The sequence below is a fragment of the Cervus canadensis genome, chromosome 8, assembly GCF_019320065.1.
Source record: "Cervus canadensis isolate Bull #8, Minnesota chromosome 8, ASM1932006v1, whole genome shotgun sequence".
Taxonomy (NCBI): domain Eukaryota; kingdom Metazoa; phylum Chordata; class Mammalia; order Artiodactyla; family Cervidae; genus Cervus; species Cervus canadensis.
The window spans coordinates 79,848,398-79,871,933 of NC_057393.1; positions in this window are offsets into that span (position 1 = coordinate 79,848,398).

The window sequence follows — 23,536 nt, forward strand, 5'->3', positions numbered from 1 at the left end:
AGTTTTGCAACAAAGTGTAGGTGGTCTGAACGTCAAAAATGTTTTGTAACTTAAAGAAAACCAGATATCCCAAGTTGAGAAATTTAGTGCTTTTCTATGTAAAGGAAGATGCAAGAGATTAGGCTTACTGAAATCATTCCTTTCATATGCCCCTCAACTATCTGGGGACAGTAGTCTGTTTCCACATCCTGAGCTTCCTCAGGACTCACCATAGGGAATGGCTGCAGTTTGATGGCTACTAGATGGCAGGCACTATTTCCATCCTGAATACCCTCAGGGCTCACTAGCTCACCTTCCATGGTGGCTGCAATTGCTGATGACTGTGATATCCTTTCTTTATTGATATGGCAGAAACTATTCCATATCTCCTTCCTCAGTGATCAGTTCAAATAAAAGAAGGCCTTCCTTAGTGATCAATGCAAAAAAACAGAGGAAAACAATAGAATGGGAAAGACTAGAGATCTCTTCAAGAAAATTAGAGATACCAAGGGAACATTTCATGCAATGATGAGCACAACAAAGGAGAGAAATGCAGAAGATATTAAGAAGAGGTGGCAAGAATACACAGAACTATACAAAAAAGATTTTCACTACCCAGATAATCATGATGGTGTGATCACTCACCTAGAGCCAGACATCCTGGAATGTGAAGTCAAGTCGGCCTTAGGAAGCATCACTATGAACAAAGCCAGTGGAGGTGATGGAATTCCAGTTGAGCTATTTCAAATCCTCAAAGATGATGCTGTGAAAGTGCTGCACTCAATATGCCAGAAAATTTGGAAAACTCAGCAGTGGCCACAGGACTGGAAAAGGTCATTTTTCATTCCAATTCCTAAGAAAGGCAATCCCAAAGAATGCTCAAACTACCACACAATTGCACTCATCTCCCATGCTAGTAAAGTAATGCTCAATATTCTCCAAACCAGGCTTCAACAATGCGTGAACCATGAACTTCCAGATGTTCAAGCTGGTTTTAGAAAAGGCAGAGGAACCAGAGATCAAATTGCCAATATCTGCTTGATCGTCAAAAAAGCAAGAGAGTTCCAGAAAAACATCTATTTCTGCATATTGACTATGCCAAAGCCTTTGACTGTGTGGATCACAATAAACTGTGTAAAATTTTGAAAGAGACGGGAATACCAGACCACCTGATCTGCCTCTTGAGAAATGTGTATGCAGGTCAGGAAGCAACAGTTAAAACTGGACATGGAACAACAGACTGCCTCCAAATCGGGAAAGGAGTACATCAAGGCTGTATCTTTTCACCTGGCTTATTTAACTAATATGCAGAGTATATCATGAGAAACGCTGGGCTAGATGAAGCACAAGCTGGAATCGAGATTGCCAGGAGAAATATCAATAACCTCAGATATGCAGATGACACCATCCTTATGGCAGAAAGTGAAGAAGAGCTAAAGAGCCTCTTAATGAAAGTGAAAGAGGAGAGTGAAAAAGTTGGCTTAAAACTCAACAATCAGAAAACTAACATCATTACATCTGGTCCCATGACTTCATGGCAAATAGATGGGGAAGCAATGGAAAAAGTAACAGATTTTATTTTTTGGGGGGGGGGGGGCTCCAAAATCACTATATATGGTGACTGCACCCACGAAATTAAAAGACTCTTGCTCCTTGGAAGAAAAGTTATGACCAACCAAGACAGCAAGACAGCATATTAAAAATCAGAGACATTACTTCACCAACAAAGGTCCATCTAGTCAAAGCTATGTTTTTTCCAGTAGTCAGGTATGGATGTGAGAATGAGACTATGAAGAAAGTCGAGCGCCAAAGAATTGATGCTTATGAACTGTGGTGTTGGAGAAGACTCTTGAGCGTCCCTTGGACAGCATGATCAAACCAATCCATCCTAAAGGAAATCAACCCTGAATATTCTTGGAAGGACTGATGCTGAAACTGAAACTCCAATACTTTGGCCATGTGATGCAAAGAACTGACTCATTGGAAAAGACCCTGATGCTGGGAAAGATTGAAGGCAGGAGGAGAAGGGGACGACAGAGGATGAGATGGTTGGATGGCATCACCCACTCAATGGACATGAGTTTGAATAAACTCCAGGAGTCGGTGGTGGACAGGGAGTCCTGGCGTGCTGCAGTCCGTGGGGTCGCAAAGAGGCAGGCACAACTGAGTGACTGAACTGGGCTGATTCCATTTTTCAGTAGGAATAGCAAATTTTTGTGTTTGAGGCCAGTATCCATGTGATTGGGCTTCCCTGGTGGCTCAGCAATAATCCACCTGCTAATGAAGGAGAGGTAGGTTTGATCCTTGGGTCGGAAAGATTCCCCTGAAGAAGGAAATGGCAACCCACTCCAGTATTCTCACCTGGAAAATCACATGAACAGAGTGTTGGGGTCCTTTAATGGACCGGAACCTTGTGGTGCGGAGTCGACGATAAGAAAGTGAAAGAGAGAAAGAGAGAGAGAGAAAGAGAGAGAGAGAGAGACAAAAAGACCCGGGGACCTAAGCTCTGATGGAGCAAAGGTGCTTTAATGATTTTTCTATGAGTATATATAGGCTGCAGTACAAGAAACTTCTTTCGGGAATGATAGAGATCAGAAAACCAAATGTACAGCAACTGTTACCACAAGGTCAGGAAACAATCCATATCTCAAGAAAGGGGAAGGAGATTAAGCTGTTTTGTCCTAAGGAGAATGTTTACTAAAGGAGACTCATGCTTGCCTCACACAATGACCTCAGTCCCTGGGAGCAGCGTGCTGTTCCGCTTGAAGAGGGACAAAGGACTCATGAGAGATAGCACGTAGGAATCCTCCCGTCAAACATTCCCTGACAACAGAGGAGCCTGGTGGGCTACAGTCCATGGGGTTGCAAAAGAGTTGGACACGACTTAGAGACTAAACAACAACAGCAAATCAATGTGATCATACACCCAACCCCATTTTCTCAGATGTTCTCCCTCGTCTTGCCCCCAAACATCCCAATTGTATTTGGACATTTTTCTTTCTTTTTCTCTTCTTCACTTTCCCAAGGTCCCTGCCTCTGGCTCTGAATACCATGAGCAAATGATGAGGATTCACTTTTCTTTTTTTCTCCTTGATACTGATAACTCAAACTACAAACATCACTTGACACTCTTCACCCTGCAACTCTTCTTCCTACAGACTTTGACTTTATACATCAGGTGTAGGTTGCTCCTCCCAAGGCTGTTGTCACCTTGGAGATAACATTAACCCTCAACAGTCCTTAAGAAAGAGTAGGACAGAGGAAGACAACACCTCAAAATGAGATTCTTGCATTGAAGTTAGTGCAAACAGCACACTGGTCACATTTTAAAAACATGGATATAGGTCTGGGCCAGACCTGCCTTTGAGTGTCTCCTGCAGATGCATGGGTCAGCAGTGGCCTGCTGTGGGGACAGGGGCTGTGGCTTCAGCAGACTGGGGAAGCACAATGTGTGAGCCCCACCATACAGCCACCGAGTAGACAACCCACAAACTGGAGATCAATTATACCAGAGAAGTCCTCACACTGTTATGAAAGTTCTAAGGCCCACAACAGATTTCCCAACATGGGGATCCAGCAAAGGGACTGAGAACCCTCAGGGAATTTGCCCTTGAAGGCCAGTGGGACTTGATTACAGAACGTCCATGGGACTGGTGAAAGAGACTCTTAGAGGGCACAAACAAAACCTTGTGCACACTAGGAACCAGGAGGAAGGAGCAATGACCCTCACAGGAGACTGAGGCAGACTTGCCTGTGAGTGTCCAAGAGTCCCCAGGGGAGACATGGGTCAACATGGCTATTGTGGGGTCAGGGACACCGAATACAACAGTCCTGGCGTAAACCACTTGGAAGGAGGTCGCCATTACCCCTACCATAGCTCGGCCTCAAGCCAACTACAGGGAGGGAACACAGCCCCACCCATCAATAGAAAATCAGATTAAAGATTTACTAAGCATGTCAGAGCAAGACCCAGATTCCCTGACAGCCAATCCCTCCAATCAGGAAGCTTCCACAAGTCTCTTATCCTCATCCATCAGAGGGCAGACAGAATGAAAACCAAAATTACAGAAAATTAACCAAACTGATCACTTGGATCACAACCTTGTCTAACTCAGTTAGACTATCAGCATGCCATGTAGGGCCATGCGTGATGGATGGGTCATGGGGGAGAGTTCTGACAAAACGTGGTTCACTGGAGAAGGGAATGGCAAACCACTTCAGTATTCTTGCCTTAAGAATCCCATGAACAACAACAACAACAACAACAAAAAAGGCAGAAAGATATGACACTGAAAGATGAACTCCCCAGGTCGGTAAGTGCCCAATATGCTACTGGAGAAGGGTGGAGAAATGGCTCCAGAAAGAATGAAGAGGCTGGGCCAAAGCGAAAACAATGCCCAATTGTGGATGTGACTGGTGATGGAAGTAAATTCTGATACTGAAAAGAATCATACTGCATAGAAAGGTGGAATGTTAGGTCCATGAATCAAGGTAAATTGGAAGTGGTCAAACAGGAGATGGCAAGAGTGAACATCAACATTACATGAATCAGTGAACTAAAATGGAATAGAATGGGCAAATTTAATTCAGAGGACCATTATATCTACTACTATGGGCTAGAATCCCTTAGAAGAAATGGAGTGGCCCTCATAGTCAACAAAAGAGTGCAAAATGCAGTACTTGGGTGCAATCTCAAAAGCGACAAAGTGATTTCTGTTTATTTCCAAGGCAAACCACTCAATATCACAGTAATCCAAGTCTATGTCCAACCACTAATGCTGAATAAGCTGAAGCTGAATGGTTCTATGAAGACCTACAAGACTTTCAGAATTAACAACAACAAAAAAGGCGTCCTTTTCATCATAGGGACTGGAATGCAAAAGTAAGAAATAAGAGATATCTAGAGTAACAGGCAAGTTTGGGCTTTGGAGTATAATATGAAGCAGGGCAAAGGCTAACAGAGTTTTTCCATGAGAATGCACTGGTCATAGTAAACACCCTCTTCCCACAACACAAGAGATAGCTCTACACATGCACATCACCAGACAGTCAATACTGAAATCAGATTGATTATATTTTTTGCAGCCAGAGATGAAGAAGCCCTATACAATCAGCAAAAACAAGACCTGGAGCTGGCTATGGCTCAGTTCATGAACTCGTTATTGCAAAATTCAGACTCTAATTGAAGTAGAGAAAACCACTAGACCATTCAGGTATGACCTAAATCAAATCCCTCTCAATTATACAATGAAAAGTGAAAGTGAATGCTGCTCAGTCGTGTCCAACTCTTTGCAACCCTCTGGACTACACAGTCCATGGAATTCTCCAGGCCAGAATATTGGAGCGGGTAGCCTTTCCCTTCTCCAGGGAGAATTATACAGTGTAAGTGACAAATAGATTCAAGGAATTAAACCTGATAGACAGAGTGCCTGAAAAAGTATGGACGGAGATTTGTAACATCGTACAGGAGACAGGGATCAAGACCATCCCCAAGAAGAAGAAATGCAAAAAGGCAAAATGGTTGTCTGAGGAGGCCTTACAAATAGCTGAGAAAAGAAGAGAAGTGAAAGGCAAAGGAAAAAAGGAAAGATATACCCATCTGAATGCAGAGTTCCAAAGAATAGCAAGGAGAGAGAAGAAAGCCTTCCTCAGTGATCAATGAAAAGAAACAGAGGAAAACAATACAATGGGAAAGACTAGAGATCCCTTCAAGAAAATTAGAGATATCAAGGGAATATTTCATGCAAAAATGGGCACAATAAAGAAGAGAAACAGTATAGACCTAATAGAAGCAGAAGATATTAGGAAGAGGTGGCAAGAATACACAGAAGAAACATACAAAAAAGATCTTAATGACCCAGATAGACATAACGGTGTGATCACTCACCTAGAGCCAGACATCCTGAAGTGTGAATCAACAGGTTTTACAAAGCATCACTGCAAACAAAGCTAGTGGAGGTGATGGAATTCCAGCTGAGCTATTTCAAATCCTCAAAGATGATGCTGTGAAAGTGCTTCCCTCAATATGCCAGCAAATTTGGAAAACTCAGCAGTGGCCACATAGGACTGGAAAAAGTCACTGTTCATTCCAATCCCAAAAAAGACAATGCCAAAGAATGTTCAAGCTACCACACAATTGCTCTCATTTCACATGCTAGCAAGGTAATGCTCAAAATTCTCCAAGCTAGGCTGCAAGAGTACATGAACTGAGAACTTTCAGATGCTCACGCTGAATTTAGAAAAGGCAGAGGAACCAGAGATCAAATTGTCAACGTCCACTGGATCATCAAAAAAGCAAGAGTTCCAGAAAAATATCTCCTTCTGCTTTATTGACTATGCCAAGGGTTTGACTGTGTGACTCACAACAAACTATGGAAAATTATTAAAGATATGGGAATACCAGACTACATTATCTGCCTCATGAGAAATCTATGCAGGTGAAGAAGCAACAGTTAGAACTGGACATGAAACAATAGGCTGGATCCAAATTGGGAAAGCAGTATGTCAAGGCTGTATATTGTTACCCTGCTTATTTAACTTATATGCAGGGTACATGATGCAAAATGCTGGGCTGGATGAAGCACAAGCTGAAATCAATGAGAACCAGGAGAAATATCAATAACCTCAGATGTGCAGATGACACCACCCTTATGGCAGAAAGTGACGAAGAACTAAGAGCCTCTTGATGAAAGTGAAAGAGCAGAATGAATAAGCTGTCTCAAAACTTAACATTCTAAAAACTATGATCATGGCATCTGGTCCCATTGCTTCATGGCAAATAGATGGGGAAACAGTGATAGACTTTATTTTCTTGGGCTCCAAAGTCACTGTAGATGGTGATTGCAGTCATGAAAAGGAAAGATGCTTGCTCCTTGGAAGGAAAGCTATGACCAACCTAGACAGCATATTAAAAATCAGAGACATTACTGACAAATGTCCATTTAGTCAAAGTTACAGTTTTTCCAGTAGTCATGTATGGATGTGAGAGTTGGACTATAAAGAAAGCTGAGTGCTGAAGAATTGATGCTTTTGAACTGTGGTATTGGAGAAGGCACTTGAGAGTCCCTTAGACTGCAAACAGATCAAACCAGTCAATCCTAAAGGAAATCAGCCCTGAATATTCATTGGAAAGACTGATGCTGAAGCTGAAGCTTCAACACTTTAGCCACATGATGCAAAGACCTGACTCACTTGAAAAGACCCTGATGCTGGGAAATATTGAAAGCAGGAGAAGAAGGGGATGACAGAGGATGACATGGTTCAGTGGCATCACCAACTCAATGGATATGAGTTTGAGCAAGCTCCAAGAGTTGGTGATAAACAAGGAAGCCTGACGTGCTGTAGTCCATAGGGTCCCAAAGAGTTGGACATGACTGAGCAACTGAGCTGAACTGATCTCATCTGTTCAGGTCTTTTTCCCATTTTATAATTTGGTTATTTTCCTACTGTTGAATTTTAAGAGTTCTTTGTATATTTTGGATGACAATCCCTTTTCAGAAATGAGTTTTGCTAATATACATGTTTCGATGCTGTTCTCTGAAAACATCCCACCCTCACCTTCTCCCACAGAATCCAAAAGTCTGTTCTGTGCCTCTGCGTCTCTTTTTCTGTTTTGCATATAGGGTTATTGTTACCATCTTTCTAAATTCCATGTATATGTGTTAGTATACTGTCTTGGTCTTTATCTTTCTGGCTTACTTCACTCTGTATAATGGGCTCCAGTTTCATCCACCTCATTAGAACTGATTCAAATGAATTCTTTTTAACGGCTGAGTAATATTCCATGGTGTATATGTACCACAGCTTTGAAACAGATCACCAGCCCAGGTTGGATGCATGAGACAAGTGCTCGGGGCTGGTGCACTGGGAAGACCCAGAGGGATGGGGTGGGGAGGAAAGTGGGAGGGGGGATCAGGATGGGGAATACATGTAAATCCATGGCTGATTCATGTCAATGTATGGCAAAAACCACTACAACATTGTAAAGTAATTAGCCTCCAACTAATAAAAATAAATGGGAAAAAAATACTGTTAAATAGAGAAAAAGCTTGTAGACAAAGATGTTGCTCAGCTTGAAAAATAATTTCATTGTCAAAATAGTGTAAATTAAGATAAAACTGATTATAATTATAAAAGTATGAAAATATAATAAAAATGAGAAATATTAATAAAAAAAGAAATGAGCTTTGCAAAAATTGTCTCTTCTTCAGTGTCTTGTCTTCTTATTCTGTTGTCCATTGACAGTTTTACTTGAAAAATAAAGTTCAATTCAGTTCAGTCACTCAGTTGTGTCCGACTCTTGGTTACCTCAGGAATGCAGCACGCCAGGCTTCCCTGTCCAACACCAACTCCTGGAGTTTACTCAAATTCATGCCCATTGAGTTGGTGATGCCATCCAACCATCTCAACCTCTGTCGTCCCCTTCTTCTCCTGCCGTCAATCTTTCTCAGCATCGAGTTTTTTTTAAATGAGTCAGCTCTTCACATCAGGAGGCCAAAGTATTGGAGTTTCAGCTTCAACATCACTCCTTCCAATAAATATTCAGGACTGATTTCCTTTAGGATGAACTGGTTGGAACTCCCTGCAAACCAAAGCACTCTCAAGAATCTTCTCCAACACCACAGTTCAAAAGAATCAATTATTCGGTGCTCAGCTTTCTTTATAGAAAAAAATGGATTATCTCACATCCATACATGACTACTGGAAAACCATTGCCTAGATGGAGGTTTGTTGGCAAAGTAATGTCTCTGCTTTTGAATATGCTATCTAGGTTGGTCATAACTTTTCTTCTAAGGAAAAAGAGTCTTTTAATTTCATGGCTGAAGTCAACATCTGCAGTGACTTTGGACCCTAAAAAACTAAAGTCAGACACTGTTTCCACTGTTTCCCCATTTATTTCCCATGAAGTGATGGGACCAGATGCCATGATCTTAGTTTTCTGAATGTTGAGCTTTAAGCCAACTTTTTCACTCTCCTCTTTCACATTCATCTAGAGGCTCTTCGGTTCTTCTTCACTTTCTGCCATAAGGGTGGTGTCATCTGCATATCTGAGGTTATTGATATTTCTCCCAGCAATCTTGATTCCAGCTTGTGCTTCCTCCAGCCCAGCTTTTCTCATGATGTACTCTGCATAGATGTTAAATAAGCAGGGTGACCGTATATAGCCTTGACGTACTACTTTTCCTATTTGGGTCCAGTCTGTTGTTCCATGTCCAGTTCTAACTGTTGCTTCCTGATCTGCATACAGGTTTCTCAAGAGGCAGATCAGGTGGTCTGGTATTCCCATCTCTTTCAGAATTTTCCACTGTTTATTGTGATCCACACAGTCGAAGGCTTTGGAATGGTCAATAAAGCAGAAATAGATGTTTTTCTGGAACTCTCTTGCTTTTTTGACGATCAAGCAGATATTGGCAATTTGATCTCTGGTTCCTCTGCCTTTTCTAAAACCAGCTTGAACATCTGGAAGTTCACGGTTCATGTATTGCTGAAGCCTGGCTTGGAGAATATTGAGCATTACTTTACTAGCATGGGAGATGAGTGCAATTGTGTGGTAGTTTGAGCATTCTCTGGGATTGCCTTTCTTAGGGATTGGAATGAAAACTGAACTTGTCCAGTCCTGTGGCCACTGCTGAGTTTCCCAAATTTTCTGGCATATTGAGTGCAGCACTTTCACAGAATCATCTTTGAGGATTTGAAATAGCTCAACTGGAATTCCATCACCTCCACTAGCTTTGGTCGTAGTGATGCTTTCTAAGGCCCACTTGACTTCACATTCCAGAATGTCTGGCTCTAGGTGAGTGATCACACCATTGTGATTATCTGGGGCATGAAGATCTTTTTTGTACAGTTCTTCTGTGTATTCTTGCCACCTGTTCTTAATATCTTCTGATTCTGTTAAGTCCATACCATTTCTGTCCTTTATCGAACCCATCTGTGCATGAAATGTTCCCTTGGTATCTCTAATTTTCTTGAAGAGATCTCTAGTCTTTCCCATTCTGTTGTTTTCCTCTATTTCTTTGCATTGATCACTGAGGAAGGCTTTCTTATCTCTCCTTGCTATTCTTTGGAACTCTGCATTCAAATGGGAATATCTTTCCTTTTCTCCTTTGCTTTTCGCTTCTCTTCCTTTCACAGCTATTTGTAAGGCCTCCTCAGACAGCCATTTTGCCTTTTTGCATTTCTTTTCCATGGGGATGGTCTTGATCCCTGTCTCCTGTACAGTGTCACAAACCTCCGTCCATAGTTCATCAGGCTCTCTGTCTATCAGATCTAGTCCTTTAAATCTGTTTCTCACTTCTACTGTATATTCATAAGGGTTTTGATTTAGGTCATACCTGAATGGTCTAGTGGTTATCCCTACTTTCTTCAGTTAAGTCTGAATTTGGCAATAAGGAATTCATGATCTGAGCCACAGTCAGCTCCCGGTCTTGTTTTTGCTGACTGTATAGAGCTTCTCCATCTTTGGCTGCAAAGAATTTAATAAGTCTGATGTCGGTGTTGACCATCTGGTGATGTCCATGTGTAGAGTCTTCTCTTGTGTTGTTGGAAGAGGGTGTTTGCTATGACCAGTGCGTTCTTTTGGCAAAACTCTGTTAGCCTTTGCCCTGCTTCATTCCGTACTCCAAGGCCAAATTTGCCTCTTACTCCAGGTGTTTCTTGATTTCCTACTTTTGCATTCTAGTCCCCTATAATGAAAAGGACATCTTTTTTGGGTGTTAGTTCTAAAACTTCTTTAGGTCTTCATAGAACCGTTCAACTTCAGCTTCTTCAGAGTTACTGGTTGGGGCATAGGCTTGGATTACCATGACATTCAGTGGTTTGCCTTGGAAATGAACAGAGATCATTCTGTGGTTTTTGAGATTGCATCCAAGTACTGCATTTCGGACTCTTTTGTTGACCTAGATGGCTACTCCATTTCTTCTAAGGAATTCCTGCCCACAGTAATAGATATAATGGTCATCTGAGTTAAATTCACCCATTCCAGTCCATCTTAGTTCGCTGATTCCTAGAATGTCAACATTCACTCTTGTCATCTCTTGTTTGACCACTTCCAATTTGCCTTGATTCATGGACCTAACACTCCAGGTTCCTATTCAATGTTGCTCTTTACAGCATCGGACCTTGCTTCTATCACCAGTCATATCCATAACTGGGTATTTTTGCTTTGGCTCCATCCCTTCATTCTTTCTGGAGTTATTTCTCCACTGATCTCCAGTAGCATATTAGGCACCTATCGACCTGGGGAGTTCCTCTTTCAGTATCCTATCATTTTGCCTTCTCACACTGTTCATGGGATTATCAAGGCAAGAATACTGAGGTGGTTTGCCATTCCCTTCTCCAGTGGACCACATTCTGTCAGACCTCTCCACCATGAATCGACCATCTTGGGTGGCCCCACACGTCACGGCTTAGTTTCACAGGACAAGACTCTGGTCCTGTGATCAGATTGGCTAGTTTTCTGTGATTATGGTTTTAGTGTGTCTGCCCTCTAAAGCCTTCTTGCAACACCTACCATCTTACTTGGGTTTCTCTTACCTTGGACGTGGGATATCTCTTCACGGCTGCTCCAGCAAAGCACAGCCGCTGCTCCTCACCTTGGATGAGGGGTATCTTCTCACTGCTGCCCCTCCTGACCTTGAACGTGGAGTAGCTCCTCTCAGCCCTCCTGTGCCCGCGCAGCAGCTGCTCTTTGGAGGTGGGGTTACTCCTTGGTCCTTACAAAAGCTTACTGGGAGACTAGGCACTTGAGGGAAAGCAGGTAGAGAGGAGGCACTGGGGATATGGGAGTTCTGGAAGGAGTTTCTGCCTCCATTCAAGGATTCTGGCTCTGTGTATTATTCTGTCTCCTGGACTTCCAAAAAGTAGGGTCTGGGAGTGGGCTGGGTGAGTAATAGTGGTCCATGAAACAACGCTGGACCGAGCCATGGCAGGGTGCAGGATCACAAGTGTAGACACGGCCAGTGTGGCACAGAGCTGGAAGAGAAGGGAGTTAGTTGTATCTGTTTGGAATAAGGCATCTGCGGGATGCTGGAAAGTTTTGGTTTCTGAAGATGTAAGCATCAATTTAAAATTTAATTCATTAAAAAAAAATGGACTGGACTCTGTGGGAGAAGGCGATGGTGGGATGATTTGAGAGAACAGCATTGAAACATGTATATTACCATATGTGAAATAAATCAAGAGTCCAAGTTCAATGCATGAAACAAGGCACTCAAAGCCGGTGCACTGGGACAACCCAGAGGGATGGGATGGGGAGGGAGTTGGGAGGGGAGTTTGGGATGGGGGACACATGCACACCCGTGGCTGATTCATGTTGATGTATGGAAAAAACCACCAAAATATTGTAAAGTAACTAGCCTCCAGTTAAAATAAATTAATTAAAAAAAAAGAAACTGAAAGGTTAAGCAAGTATCCCCAATGATTTGACAGTGAGAATATAATTTAATATTCTCATTAACCTGAGCTCCCACCCCACATTCTCAGGTAAAAGAGCCCGTGTCCACCCTTCTCTGTGACCACTGAGGTTTGCTGGGAGTGTGTGATGGGAGAATCTGCAGAACCAGAACAGGGTCTCCCAAAGGGTAGGAAAGAAAAATTCTGCTTGTTCTAAGACTGAATTTGAGTAATAGGGATTACCTTTTTCAAAAATTAAGTCAGTAAATTCTCAATCCAGACTGAAATTACATTCCATGTGAACTTATCTGTGTCTATAAATCTCAGGAAGGTGACCAGGCACCACTGAAATCAAAGAAGTCATTGAACATCAGAGTCTCAAAGCTGAGTTTTTCAATCTATAGCTAGAAAAATGTTCTTCCTTTTAACCACTTAAGAGCCAGACCTGATGGATTCTGTAATAGAGTTTCTTTCCTGGTGTATGGAGATCACTCTTTCCACCATTACAGTTGAGTCAAGAAGCTTAGTGTCTAGGTGGAGGGTGTGGATGTTGACTGCACACAGCTTGAATATGAGGTGCAGAGGCCACTGGGGTCCTCCACATCAAGTAAGGAACAGAGGCAAGACCAAGAGGAATGGGGCTGGGATGAGGAAGTCAACCCAGGGACTTCATGACAGAAGGCAGACAAGGCAGTGGGAGCCCATGACAGTGACATGACCAGTCCCAATCCAGCATCCCACAGCAAAGACTCAGATGCAGCAAGAATCCAAGAGCCTCTGCCTAATGCCTTCAGGTCTCAACTCACCCTGCAGACCCACTACCCAGACCCACTCTGGGGAGGAGATGGTGGAGGGTGAACAGAAAGAAGGAACCTTTACCTGTAAAACACTGGGCCTCTCCTGCTGAGGGAGCTACATTTTGAATTGCTTGAAGGAATTGGTAAAGGATTTATTTATTTATTTATTTTTAATTTTAGTTTGAAAGCTCCTAGGTGTGTTTAAAGGCCAAGGGTAAGGGGCAGGGAAGAGGGGTGAGTGTGAAGATACAGGAAAGAAGGGGACTTGCTGATGGAGTGAGGTCATGAGGGTAGTCTAGTCATCTAGTGCTCTCTAACAAAGTGCCCTAAATTTAATGGCTTAAAATAAAGGTTTTTTTTTTTTTCTTCTCATGAATCTGTAATTGGCACTCAGTTTAATGGGGATGATTTGTCTCTCTCTCTCCATCAGCATAAGCTGAGGCTGTTTGGAGGTGGGACTGGCTGATTTCTCACTGGCTCCTTCATGTGCATGTTGTCCACATTGGCTGTTGCAGGGACCTCAACCTGGACTGGGCTGAAATTCTTCCATGGCCCCTTCCCCATGGCTCCCTGACTATCCACAATGTCACGGCTGGGTCCCAAGAAGGTAAACGGGAGCTATTTTGCTTTGTGTGATTTAGCCATGGTCATTACAGTCCTGCCGGTTTTAAGAAAAGGGAGCACAGACCACAAAGGTCAGTGTCCCCCTTTAAGGAAAGCAGATAGGATGAGGTTACCTGGGTGCAGTACTGTTTGGAAAATACAATCTGCCCAGAGAGACTCCACACAACTTGCCATTTGTGAATTCAGGGTGCTCATAAGCCAGGTGTGCATCTCTTACCTGTGCGCTAACACCTGACAGAGGGTCACAGTGGGAGCAGGAGCATCATTTGTGAGGGGACATGAAAGGATGACTGGCCAGATGCAGTGATGCATACGCCACTTCTGGCACATCAGCAGAGCCCAGACCTGCATCTAAAGAACCTCCAGAGTGCTCTGCCTAAGAGGGTCTGCTCTGTAGAGACTGACTGAATCAAGTCATCAGAGCCTTTTGTTAGCAGTTGAGCATAACTGCTGTACTTAGTAAAGACACAAAGACAAAGAAAGGATAGTCAACTGCAGGCATGAGGCAGTGCGACTATGAATAAGCAAAAGCTACACGGGAGAGAGAGTTCCCGGGCTGAGACAGAAGGTGCGTCTGGGTGGCCAGAGTGGAGGAAGATGTGGCAACAGAGCTGAGTCAGGGCGATGACAGAGCAGCAGAGTCAGACGGGGGCGTGCTGCGGAGGGTGACCCTGGCTGGCCCATCCCAAGAGCCCGAGAACTGCCTGAGTGCCAGTCCACGCCGAGAGCTGCTTCCCAAGTTCTCCAGTCCTCCTGCAACAACCCAAGACTTTGTTTGACCTGAGAAAGTGAGCCTGGCACAGAATCCCAAAACTATTTTTAGGGAGATTTGTTAGTGGTCCAAAGATATGCCTACCCTCCAAAACCCTGAACATCAATATACCTTCACACATGATTCAGCAAAATACTAAAAAATAATTACTTGGACAAGTTGTGGTTGGTTCACTCTGTGTTCAGTGCCTTATTTGTAGCAAGAGGTTGTAACCAGGGCACTGGCTTAGGGACTCCTGCCCAATCACCTCACCCCATCTTATGCTCTTTGCAGACAGAAGGACGTTGTAAGACATAGGCTTGTAACTGAAGGGCTCAGACCATAGTGCAGAGGGCCTCTCACCTCCCAGCCCTGTCTCTCCTGCATCATATTTAACTAAGCTGAAGTTTTCCACAGCCCTGGGAACTGCCTACCAGTCTGGTGTTTCCTGTTGTCTGCCCTCCCAGAGGATGACTGTCCAATGTTACAGCACAGGAGACAGGAATAGTTTTGGTAGTTTCTACACTGAGTGGGCTTAGAAACTTCTGAAATCTAAGTCTTCATCTTGGTAAGAATTTCTGCCACGTGGCTCAAAAGGAGCCTCTATGATATTTATCCTGTGACCCATGTATTTCTTCGTAGAATGCCACCGGGGGACAAGCTGCATGCATGTGAAAGTCACTCAGTCATGTCCAACTCTTCGCGACTTCATGGACTATGCAGTCCATGAAATTCTTTGGAGTGGGTAGTGTTTCCCTTCTCCAGGGTATCTTCCCAACCCAGGGATCGAACCCAGGTCTCCTGCACTGCAGGCGGATTCTTCACCAGCTGAGCTATCAGGGCAAGCTGGGGAGTGGTCTATTTACTGGACACTTCTTACCTCTAGAAGCCATACACTGTCATCTGCCAGTGGTTGGTACAGACTTACAGTTTTCAAAACATTAAGTTCTTTTCCTATTATTTAGCTTATGAAAAATAAGTCTACCAGCCAACGTTATAACTAGTTTGAACAGAAAAAGACTTCATCAGAGACAATTAGGAGGAGGGAAAGCACCTGGTTCTGGGGCTGTGCCACCCCAGCCCTAGACTCCCCACATGGAGATGCCCGGGGAAGTGCTGCAGAGACACATGATAGGGAGGCCAGGCTAGTGGGGTGGCTCCATGCCTTTTCCACTCTCTCCTCAGAAACTCACCTTGCCTGTTGCCTGATGCTTCCTCTCCTTTCAAAGGTTCGTGTGGGTGTATCTGACGTGCAGCTTAGATTGCACCCTTGTAACTGTTGAACAGTGAAGTGAAAAAATATGCTTTTAATTCTACTATGGGGAGAAAGGTGAAATAGGGGCAATTCCTTAGATATAAGAAGAATGTCCAAAAGATGAAAAGTGAAAGTCACTCAGTTGTGTCTGACTCTTTGTGACCCCATGGACTGTCCATGACATTCTCCAGGCCAGAACACTGGAAGGGGTAGCCTGTCCCTTCTCCAGAGAATCTTCCCAACCCAGGAATTGAACTGGAGTCTCCCGCATTGCAGGTGGATACTTTACCAACTGAGCTATCAGGGAAGCCATCCAAAAGGTGCTGGTGGACAAAACTTATAACAAATGTGACGGTTATAAGACCACCTGAGGAGGGATTCAGTGTCTTCAAATGGTTATTACTGGGTGTCTGATAATTATGGAGAATCATTCACTGTACATTCACAGGAGATCTGATAAGAGAGCACCTTTTAGACTTCTTTAACCGATAATGTCAATGTCCTCATCCCATGAAAGAGTTCTCTGAAGGAACTGGCCAGCTCAACTGCAATGCAATTTCCCAGATGATGATTTCATATCACATTTGAAGCAGAGCTCAAAGCTCTGTGCTCAGTGGGTGTCTGCATGATTGTTTTAGTTTGTTGAACATAATTGTTTTTCTTCCTGCTCCTTTGATGTATGCTCTGGAGCCAGCACCCTTTGGACCTGACTGTGTGCGAGGACAGAGCATTATAGCAGTGATTCAAGGCATGGCTCATTTCATGTTTCAGGAACTGTTTCTTTTGACACATGAGGGCTAAGTTAAGAGGAGAGTTCTCTGTTAGCTTTATTCCAGCTAATTCTGTTTGTCACATGCTAACGGGGAAACTGGAGAACACAGAGGAAGACAGAGTGCATAGAACAGGTGGGGTACACTGTGTTCAGTGACCATTCCCTCACCCCCACTACCAACTCAGGACTTCACAGTTATGTTTCAAAACAGACATCCCAAGACACATGAAAAAGACAGGCCCTTGGCAACAACTTAGAGCAGAGTCTTGGGAAGCAGAGCTACCTGAGTGGTCCCTTGTGAGGCTTAGCTGTCCTTCTGGAGATCTCAAGTGTTTTACAGCCCTACTCATCCACCTCTGCACTGCCTTCCACAAGGAAAACTAAATAACCTTAGGTCTGAGTGCTCTTGGAGATCAGGGAAGGTGCCAATGAAACACCCTCTGGGTTCTATTCAGACTGATAATAGATACAAGCCAAATTCAGTTAAATATGATAGGTATTTAGGGCTAGATGGGTCACCATGGCTTAGATTCAAGATCAAAAGTAGGACTCTATACTTCCTGCCCTCCAAATTCCTTGCACCCAGAGAACAGTCTCCCTGGCCCAACTCACTTTTGGTCACCTCAAGAATATGAAGATTTTGTCCTATGTCACCTTTCAGAAGTTATATGATTTTGGCTCTTATGTTTAAGGCTATGATCTGTTCCCAGTGAATTTTTGGATCTGATATGAGGTAAGGGTGATCATTCATTTTCCCATACATATGCCCAGGGATAGAAATGCTTTCTATCCAGTCCCAGAGAAGTGCCAGCCTGCATCTTTCCTAATATGTTTCCAGCAATGGTCCAGCACCGCTTTTCTCTGAGGAGTCAAGTAGTAAATAATGACAGTAACTGAAAGAAAATCCTTGAATTTAGTAACATTCTCTATGGACTATAGCCCACCAGGCTCCTCTGACTATGGGATTCTCTAGACAAGAATACTGGAGTGGCTTGCCATTTCCTCCTCCAGGGAATCTTCCAGGCCCAGGGATTGAACCCATATCTCTTCTGTCTACCTGCATTGGCAGGCGGGCTGTCTATCACTAGTGCCATCTAGGAGGCCCTATTGAGTTTCTAATTGGTTTTAATTACAGTTCATGCATATTATTCCCCCATCCTTTAAAAAATTGCCTTTTGTAGATCAAATGAATTCACTTGTTTAAATTAAACCTCCTGGAGAAGAAAATGACAACCCACTCCAATATTCCTGCCTGGGAAATTCCATGGACAGAAGAGCCTGGCAAGCTACAGTCCACTAGGTCAGAAAGAGTGGGACACAACCGAACTTGCATGCAAGGAAGAAAACTGGCAAAAAATAATCATCAGTTATGCTTACTCTCTCTCAGACTCTATTTCTTTCTCTCTCTTTTTCTATATTTCTTATTTTTTCTGTAAATCCATCTTCTTGGTAAATCTGAGAAATCTCCAGAGAAAATCCATGTTTCTGATGAAGGCAAGGGATATTATAGGTGTGTGAAAGTCATAAGATAATAGCCACTGACTTCTGTAGTGTGTTGAATAGTGTCCGTCCCAAATTCATGTCCACCTGGAACTTCAAAATGTGCCCTTATTTGGAAACAGATTCATGGCAGATGTAATTAATTAAGAATGGAGATGAGGCTGTGTTAGATTCGGGTGGGCTCTAAATCCAATGGCTGGCACCCTCATAAGAGGAGGACATAGGGACACAAAGAGAAGAAGGCCATGTGAAGCCAGGGGAGACCAGAGTGATTCAGCTATGAGAAACACTAAGGGTCACCGAGGAGCCACTGAAGAGAGGTAAGGAAGGATTCTTCTCAAAAATATGCAGAGGAAGCGTAACCCTGCCCATGTCTTGATTTCAGACTTCTAGCCTTCAGAATTCTTAAAGAATAAATTTCTATCATTTTAAATTAAACCCCAAAAAACAAGACAACAAATTAAACCACTTCAGTTTTATTAAGTACTGATCTTTTATTCCTAATCCCATGGCCTGAAAAAACCCCTAGTTTGTGAGTAAAAACAGAAGAGGTACCCTTTCCCCATCCTATGCAGTGCTGTGCGTAGAAGTCTTATCCAAATAAACCTTAGAACTTGGAAGTCCTAGAGAACAGAAAAATCATGAACTTGATGAACTGTCGGAAATGAGATCTCTGACTTAGCTTTCTATATGTCTGACCTATAATAATTGATTTACATTCTCTTGTACAATTGTACATTATTGATGTGTATCAAATTAGCTTTACAATTTCACCCAAGAAACAGGCTTGTCGTTGCTGTTTTATAAAGATTGAACAAGAACCTTAGGATTGACTTTACCCTTAACCCAAAATTCTTCTCTGAATAAACAGATCTCTGAATGCATACAGCAACATTTATTGCACTGTGAGGCATGTACAAACAAAAGGGAACAATTGCTGTGCTTAACGGCTCAGTCATGTCCAACTATTTGCAACCCTCCAGGCTCTTCTGTCCATGGGGATTCTCCAGGCAAGAATACTGCGGTGGATTGCCATACTGTCCTCTGGGGGATCTTCCCAACTCAGGGATTGAACCCAGGTCTCCCACATTTCAGGTGGATTCTTTACTGTCTGAGCCAATAGGAAAGTCTAAGAATACTGGAGTGGGTAGCCTATCCCTTGTGCAGGGGGACTTCCTGACCCAGAATCAAACCAGGGTCTCCTACATTGCAGGCAGATTCTTTACCAGCTGAGCTACCAGGGGAGTCCCGAACCACTGCCACAGGGCACAAACTCATAAGCATCGTATGCAAAGATCTGGCAATAAGAGCTGAAAGAACATGAAGAAGAAAGAAGGAGTGGTGCCCTGAGTGGTCAGGGGAGACTTCTGAGGATGCAGTGCTGACGTGGTCATTCAAGTCAGGAAGAAAGCGCTTGGGAGGGCTGTGTGGGCAAGGGCACAGAAGAGGGGTTGAGAGGATGTGATGGGACGTTAACTAGCATGAGAAACCATGATCAAGTTGAGGAGCAAGGAGCCATGAACTGCCTCAAAGCCTGAAGGTGCATAGACTACATTTCTCCGAGTAAGATGTCACTATTATAAGTCATGGGACTTTCCAGGTGGTATAGTGGTAAAGAATCTGCCTGCTAATGCAAGAAACTCAAGAGACATGGGTTTGATACCTGAGGTGGGAAGATTCCCTGGAGTAGGGCATGACAACCCACTCCAGTATTCTTGCCTGGAAAATTCCATTGACAGAGGAGCCTAGCAGGCTACTGTCCATGGGGTTGCAGAGTTAGACAGGCTTGAGTGACTGAGCACACACACACATACACACACACACATTATAAAATACAGGGTTATTTTACATATTAATACCTCTAAATAGGAATTTTGTCAATAATACACTTTTTAAAAATTTTATTTATTTTAATTGGTGGATAATCACTTTACAATATTGTGACGGTTTTTGCCATACCTCAACATGAATTGGCCGTACATGCATGTGCCCCCTCCATCCTGAACCCCCTTCCTGCTTCCCTCCCCACACTATCCCTCTAGGTTGTCACAGATCACCAAGTTTGGGTGCCCTGCTTCATACTTCAAATTTGCACTGGCTATCTAATTTACATATGGTAATGTGTGCATTTCAATGCTGTTGTCTCAAATCATCCCACCCTCTCCCTCTCCCACTGAGTCCAAAAACCTGTCCTTTACTTCTGTGTCTCCTTTGCTGCCCTGTAAGTAGAATCATCAGTATGACCTTTCTACGTTTCCTATGTGGGTGTTAATATATGGTGTTTGTCTTTCTCTTTCTGACTTACTTCACTCTGTACATAGGCTCTAGGTTCACCCACTTCATTAGGACTGACTCACAAGTGTTCCTTTTTATAGTTGAGTAATATTCCATGGTGTATATGTACCACAACTTCCTCATCCATTCATCTGCTGATGGACATCTAGGTTGCTTCTGTGTCCTAGATATTGTAAATAGTGCTGCAGTGAACACTGGGGTCCGTATGGTCCGTATGCCTTTTTCAGTTCTGGTTTCCTTGGGGTATACGCCCAGTAGTGAGATTGCTGGGTCATACGGTAGTTTTATTCCCAGCTTTTAAAGGAATCTCCATACTGTTTTCCATATCGGTTGTATCAGTTTGCATTCCCACCAACAGTGTAATAGGGTTCCTTTTTTTCCCACACACTCCACCCCAGCATTTATTGTTTGTAGACTTTTGGATGGTGGCCATTCTGACTGGTGTGAGATGATACCTCATTTTGGTTTTGATTTGCATTTCTTTAACGATGAGTGATGTTGAGCATCTTTTCATGTGTTTATTAGTCATTTGTATGTCTTCTTTGGAAAAATGTCTGTTTAGGTCTTTGCCTACTTTTTTGATCTTTTTGTACAGTTATATGTCTTCTTGCCACCTCTTCTTAATACCTTCTGCTTCTGTTAGGTCATGATGGTGTGATCACTCACCTAGAGCCAGACATCCTGGAATGTGAAGTCAAGTCAATGGGCTTTAGGAAGCATCACTATGAACAAAGCCAGTGGAGGTGATGGAATTCCAGTTGAGCTATTTCAAATCCTCAAAGATGATGCTGTGAAAGTGTTGCACTCAGTATGCCAGAAAATTTGGAAAACTCAGCAGTGGCCACAGACCTGGAAAAGGTCAGTTTTCATTCCAGCCCCAAAGAAAGGCAATGCCAAAGAATGCTCAAACTACTGCACAGTTGCACCCATCTCCCACGCTAGTAAAGTAATGCTCAAAATTCTCCAAGCCAGGCTTCAACAATATGTGAACCGTGAACTTCTAGATGTTCGATCTGGTTTTAGAAAAGGCAGAGGAACCAGATATCAAATTGCCAGTATACACTGGATCATTGAAAAAGCAAGAGAGTTCCAGAAAAGCATTTATTTCTACTTTATTGACTATGCCAAAGCCTTTGATCATGTGGATCACAATAATCTATGGAAAATTCTGAAAGAGATGGGAATACCAGACCACCTGACCTGACTCTTGAGAAATCTGTATGTATGCAGGTCAGGAAGCAACAGTTAGAACTGGACATGGGACAACAGACTGGTACAAATAGGAAAACGAGAACATCAAGGCTGTATACTGTCACCCTGCTTATTTAACTTCTATGCAGAGTACATCATGAGAAACGCTGGGCTGGATGAAGCACAAGCTGGAATCAAGATTGCCTTGAGAAATATCAATAACCTCAGATAAGCAGATGACACCACCCTTATGGCAGAAAGTAAAGAAGAACTGAAGAGCCTCTTGATGAAAGTGAAAGAGGAGAGTGAAAAAGTTGGCTTAAAGCTCAACATTCAGAAAACTAAGATCATGGCATCTAATCCCATCCCCTCATGGCAAATAGATGGAGAAACAGTGGCAGATTGTATTTTTTTAGGGTCCAAAATCACTGCAGATGGTGACTGCAGCCATGAAATTAAAAGACGCTTACTCCTTGGGAGGAAAGTTATGACCAACCTAGACAGCATATTAAAAAGCAGAGACATTACTTTGCCAACAAATGTTTGTTTAGTCAAGGCTATGGTTTTTCCAGTAGTCATGTATGGGTGTGAGAGTTGGACTATAAAGAAAGCTGAGCACCAAAGAATTGAATCTTTTGATCTGTGGTGTTGGAGAAGACTCTTGAGAGTCCCTTGGACTGCAAGGAGATCCAGCCGGTTCATCCTAAGAGAGATTAGTCCTGAATGTTCATTGGAAGGACTGATGTTGAAGCTGAAATGCCAATAATTTGGCCACCTGATGTGAAGAGCTAACTCATTTGAAAAGACCCTGATGCTGGGAAAGATTGAAGGGGGAGGAGATGGGGATGACAGAGGATGAGATGGTTGGATGGCATCACCAACTCAATGGACATGAGTTTGAGTAAACTCTGGGAGTTGGTGGTGATAGACAGGGAGGCCTGGCATGCTACAGTCCATGGGGTCGCAAAGAGTCAGACACGACTGAGCAATTGAATTGAACTGAACTGAACTACTTTTTGATTGGATTGTTCATTTTTCTAGTATTGAGCTGCATGAGCTGCTTGTATATTTTGGAAATTAATTCTTTGTCAGTTGTTTCCTTTGCTATTATTTTCTCCCATTCTGAGGGCAGTCTTTTCACCTTGCTTATAGTTTCTTTCATTGTGCAAATCTTTTAAGCTTAATTAGGTTCCATTTGTTTTGCTTTTTTTTTTCATTACTCTGGGAGATGGGTCATAGATGATCTTGCTGTGATTTATATCAGAGAGTGTTTTGCCTATGTTTTCCTCATAGAGTTATATACTTTCTGGTCTTACATTTAGGTCTTTAACCCATATTGAGTTTATTTTTGTGTATGGTATTAGAAAGTGTTCTAATTTCAGTGTTTTACATGTAGTTAACCAGTTTTTCCAGCACCACTTGTTGAACAGACTGTCTTTTCTCCATTGTATATTTTTTCCTCCTTTGTCAAAGATAAGGTGCCCATTAAGAAAGGAAAATTAGTCCCACACTCATGTCCAACTCTTTGTGATCTCATGGACTGTAGCCCACCAGGTTCCTCTGTCCTTGGAATTCTCCAGGCAAGAGTACTGCAGTGGGTTGCCGTTTCCTTCTCCAGAGTACTTCCTGACCCAGGGATTTAACCCAGGTCTCCTGCATTGCAGGCAGATTCTTTACCAACTGAGCTACTTGGAAGTACAGGGTGCCCATAGGTGCATGGATTAATCTCCGGGATTTTCATTGTAAGATGTATCCCATTTTCAAAGATGTTAGGGTGATGAGGGTAAAAGTGTGACTCAGTGTGGTAGTCAGCTTCCAGGAGGACCACAAATAACAAAGATCCTACATACTTTTACATCTCATGTGCCATCCTATATTCTGTGACCAATAGGATATGGAATAAAGTAAGTCAATGCCAAGATTGTTGTTGTCCAATCATTAAGTCATACCCCACTCTTCGAAAGCCCATGGACTGTAGC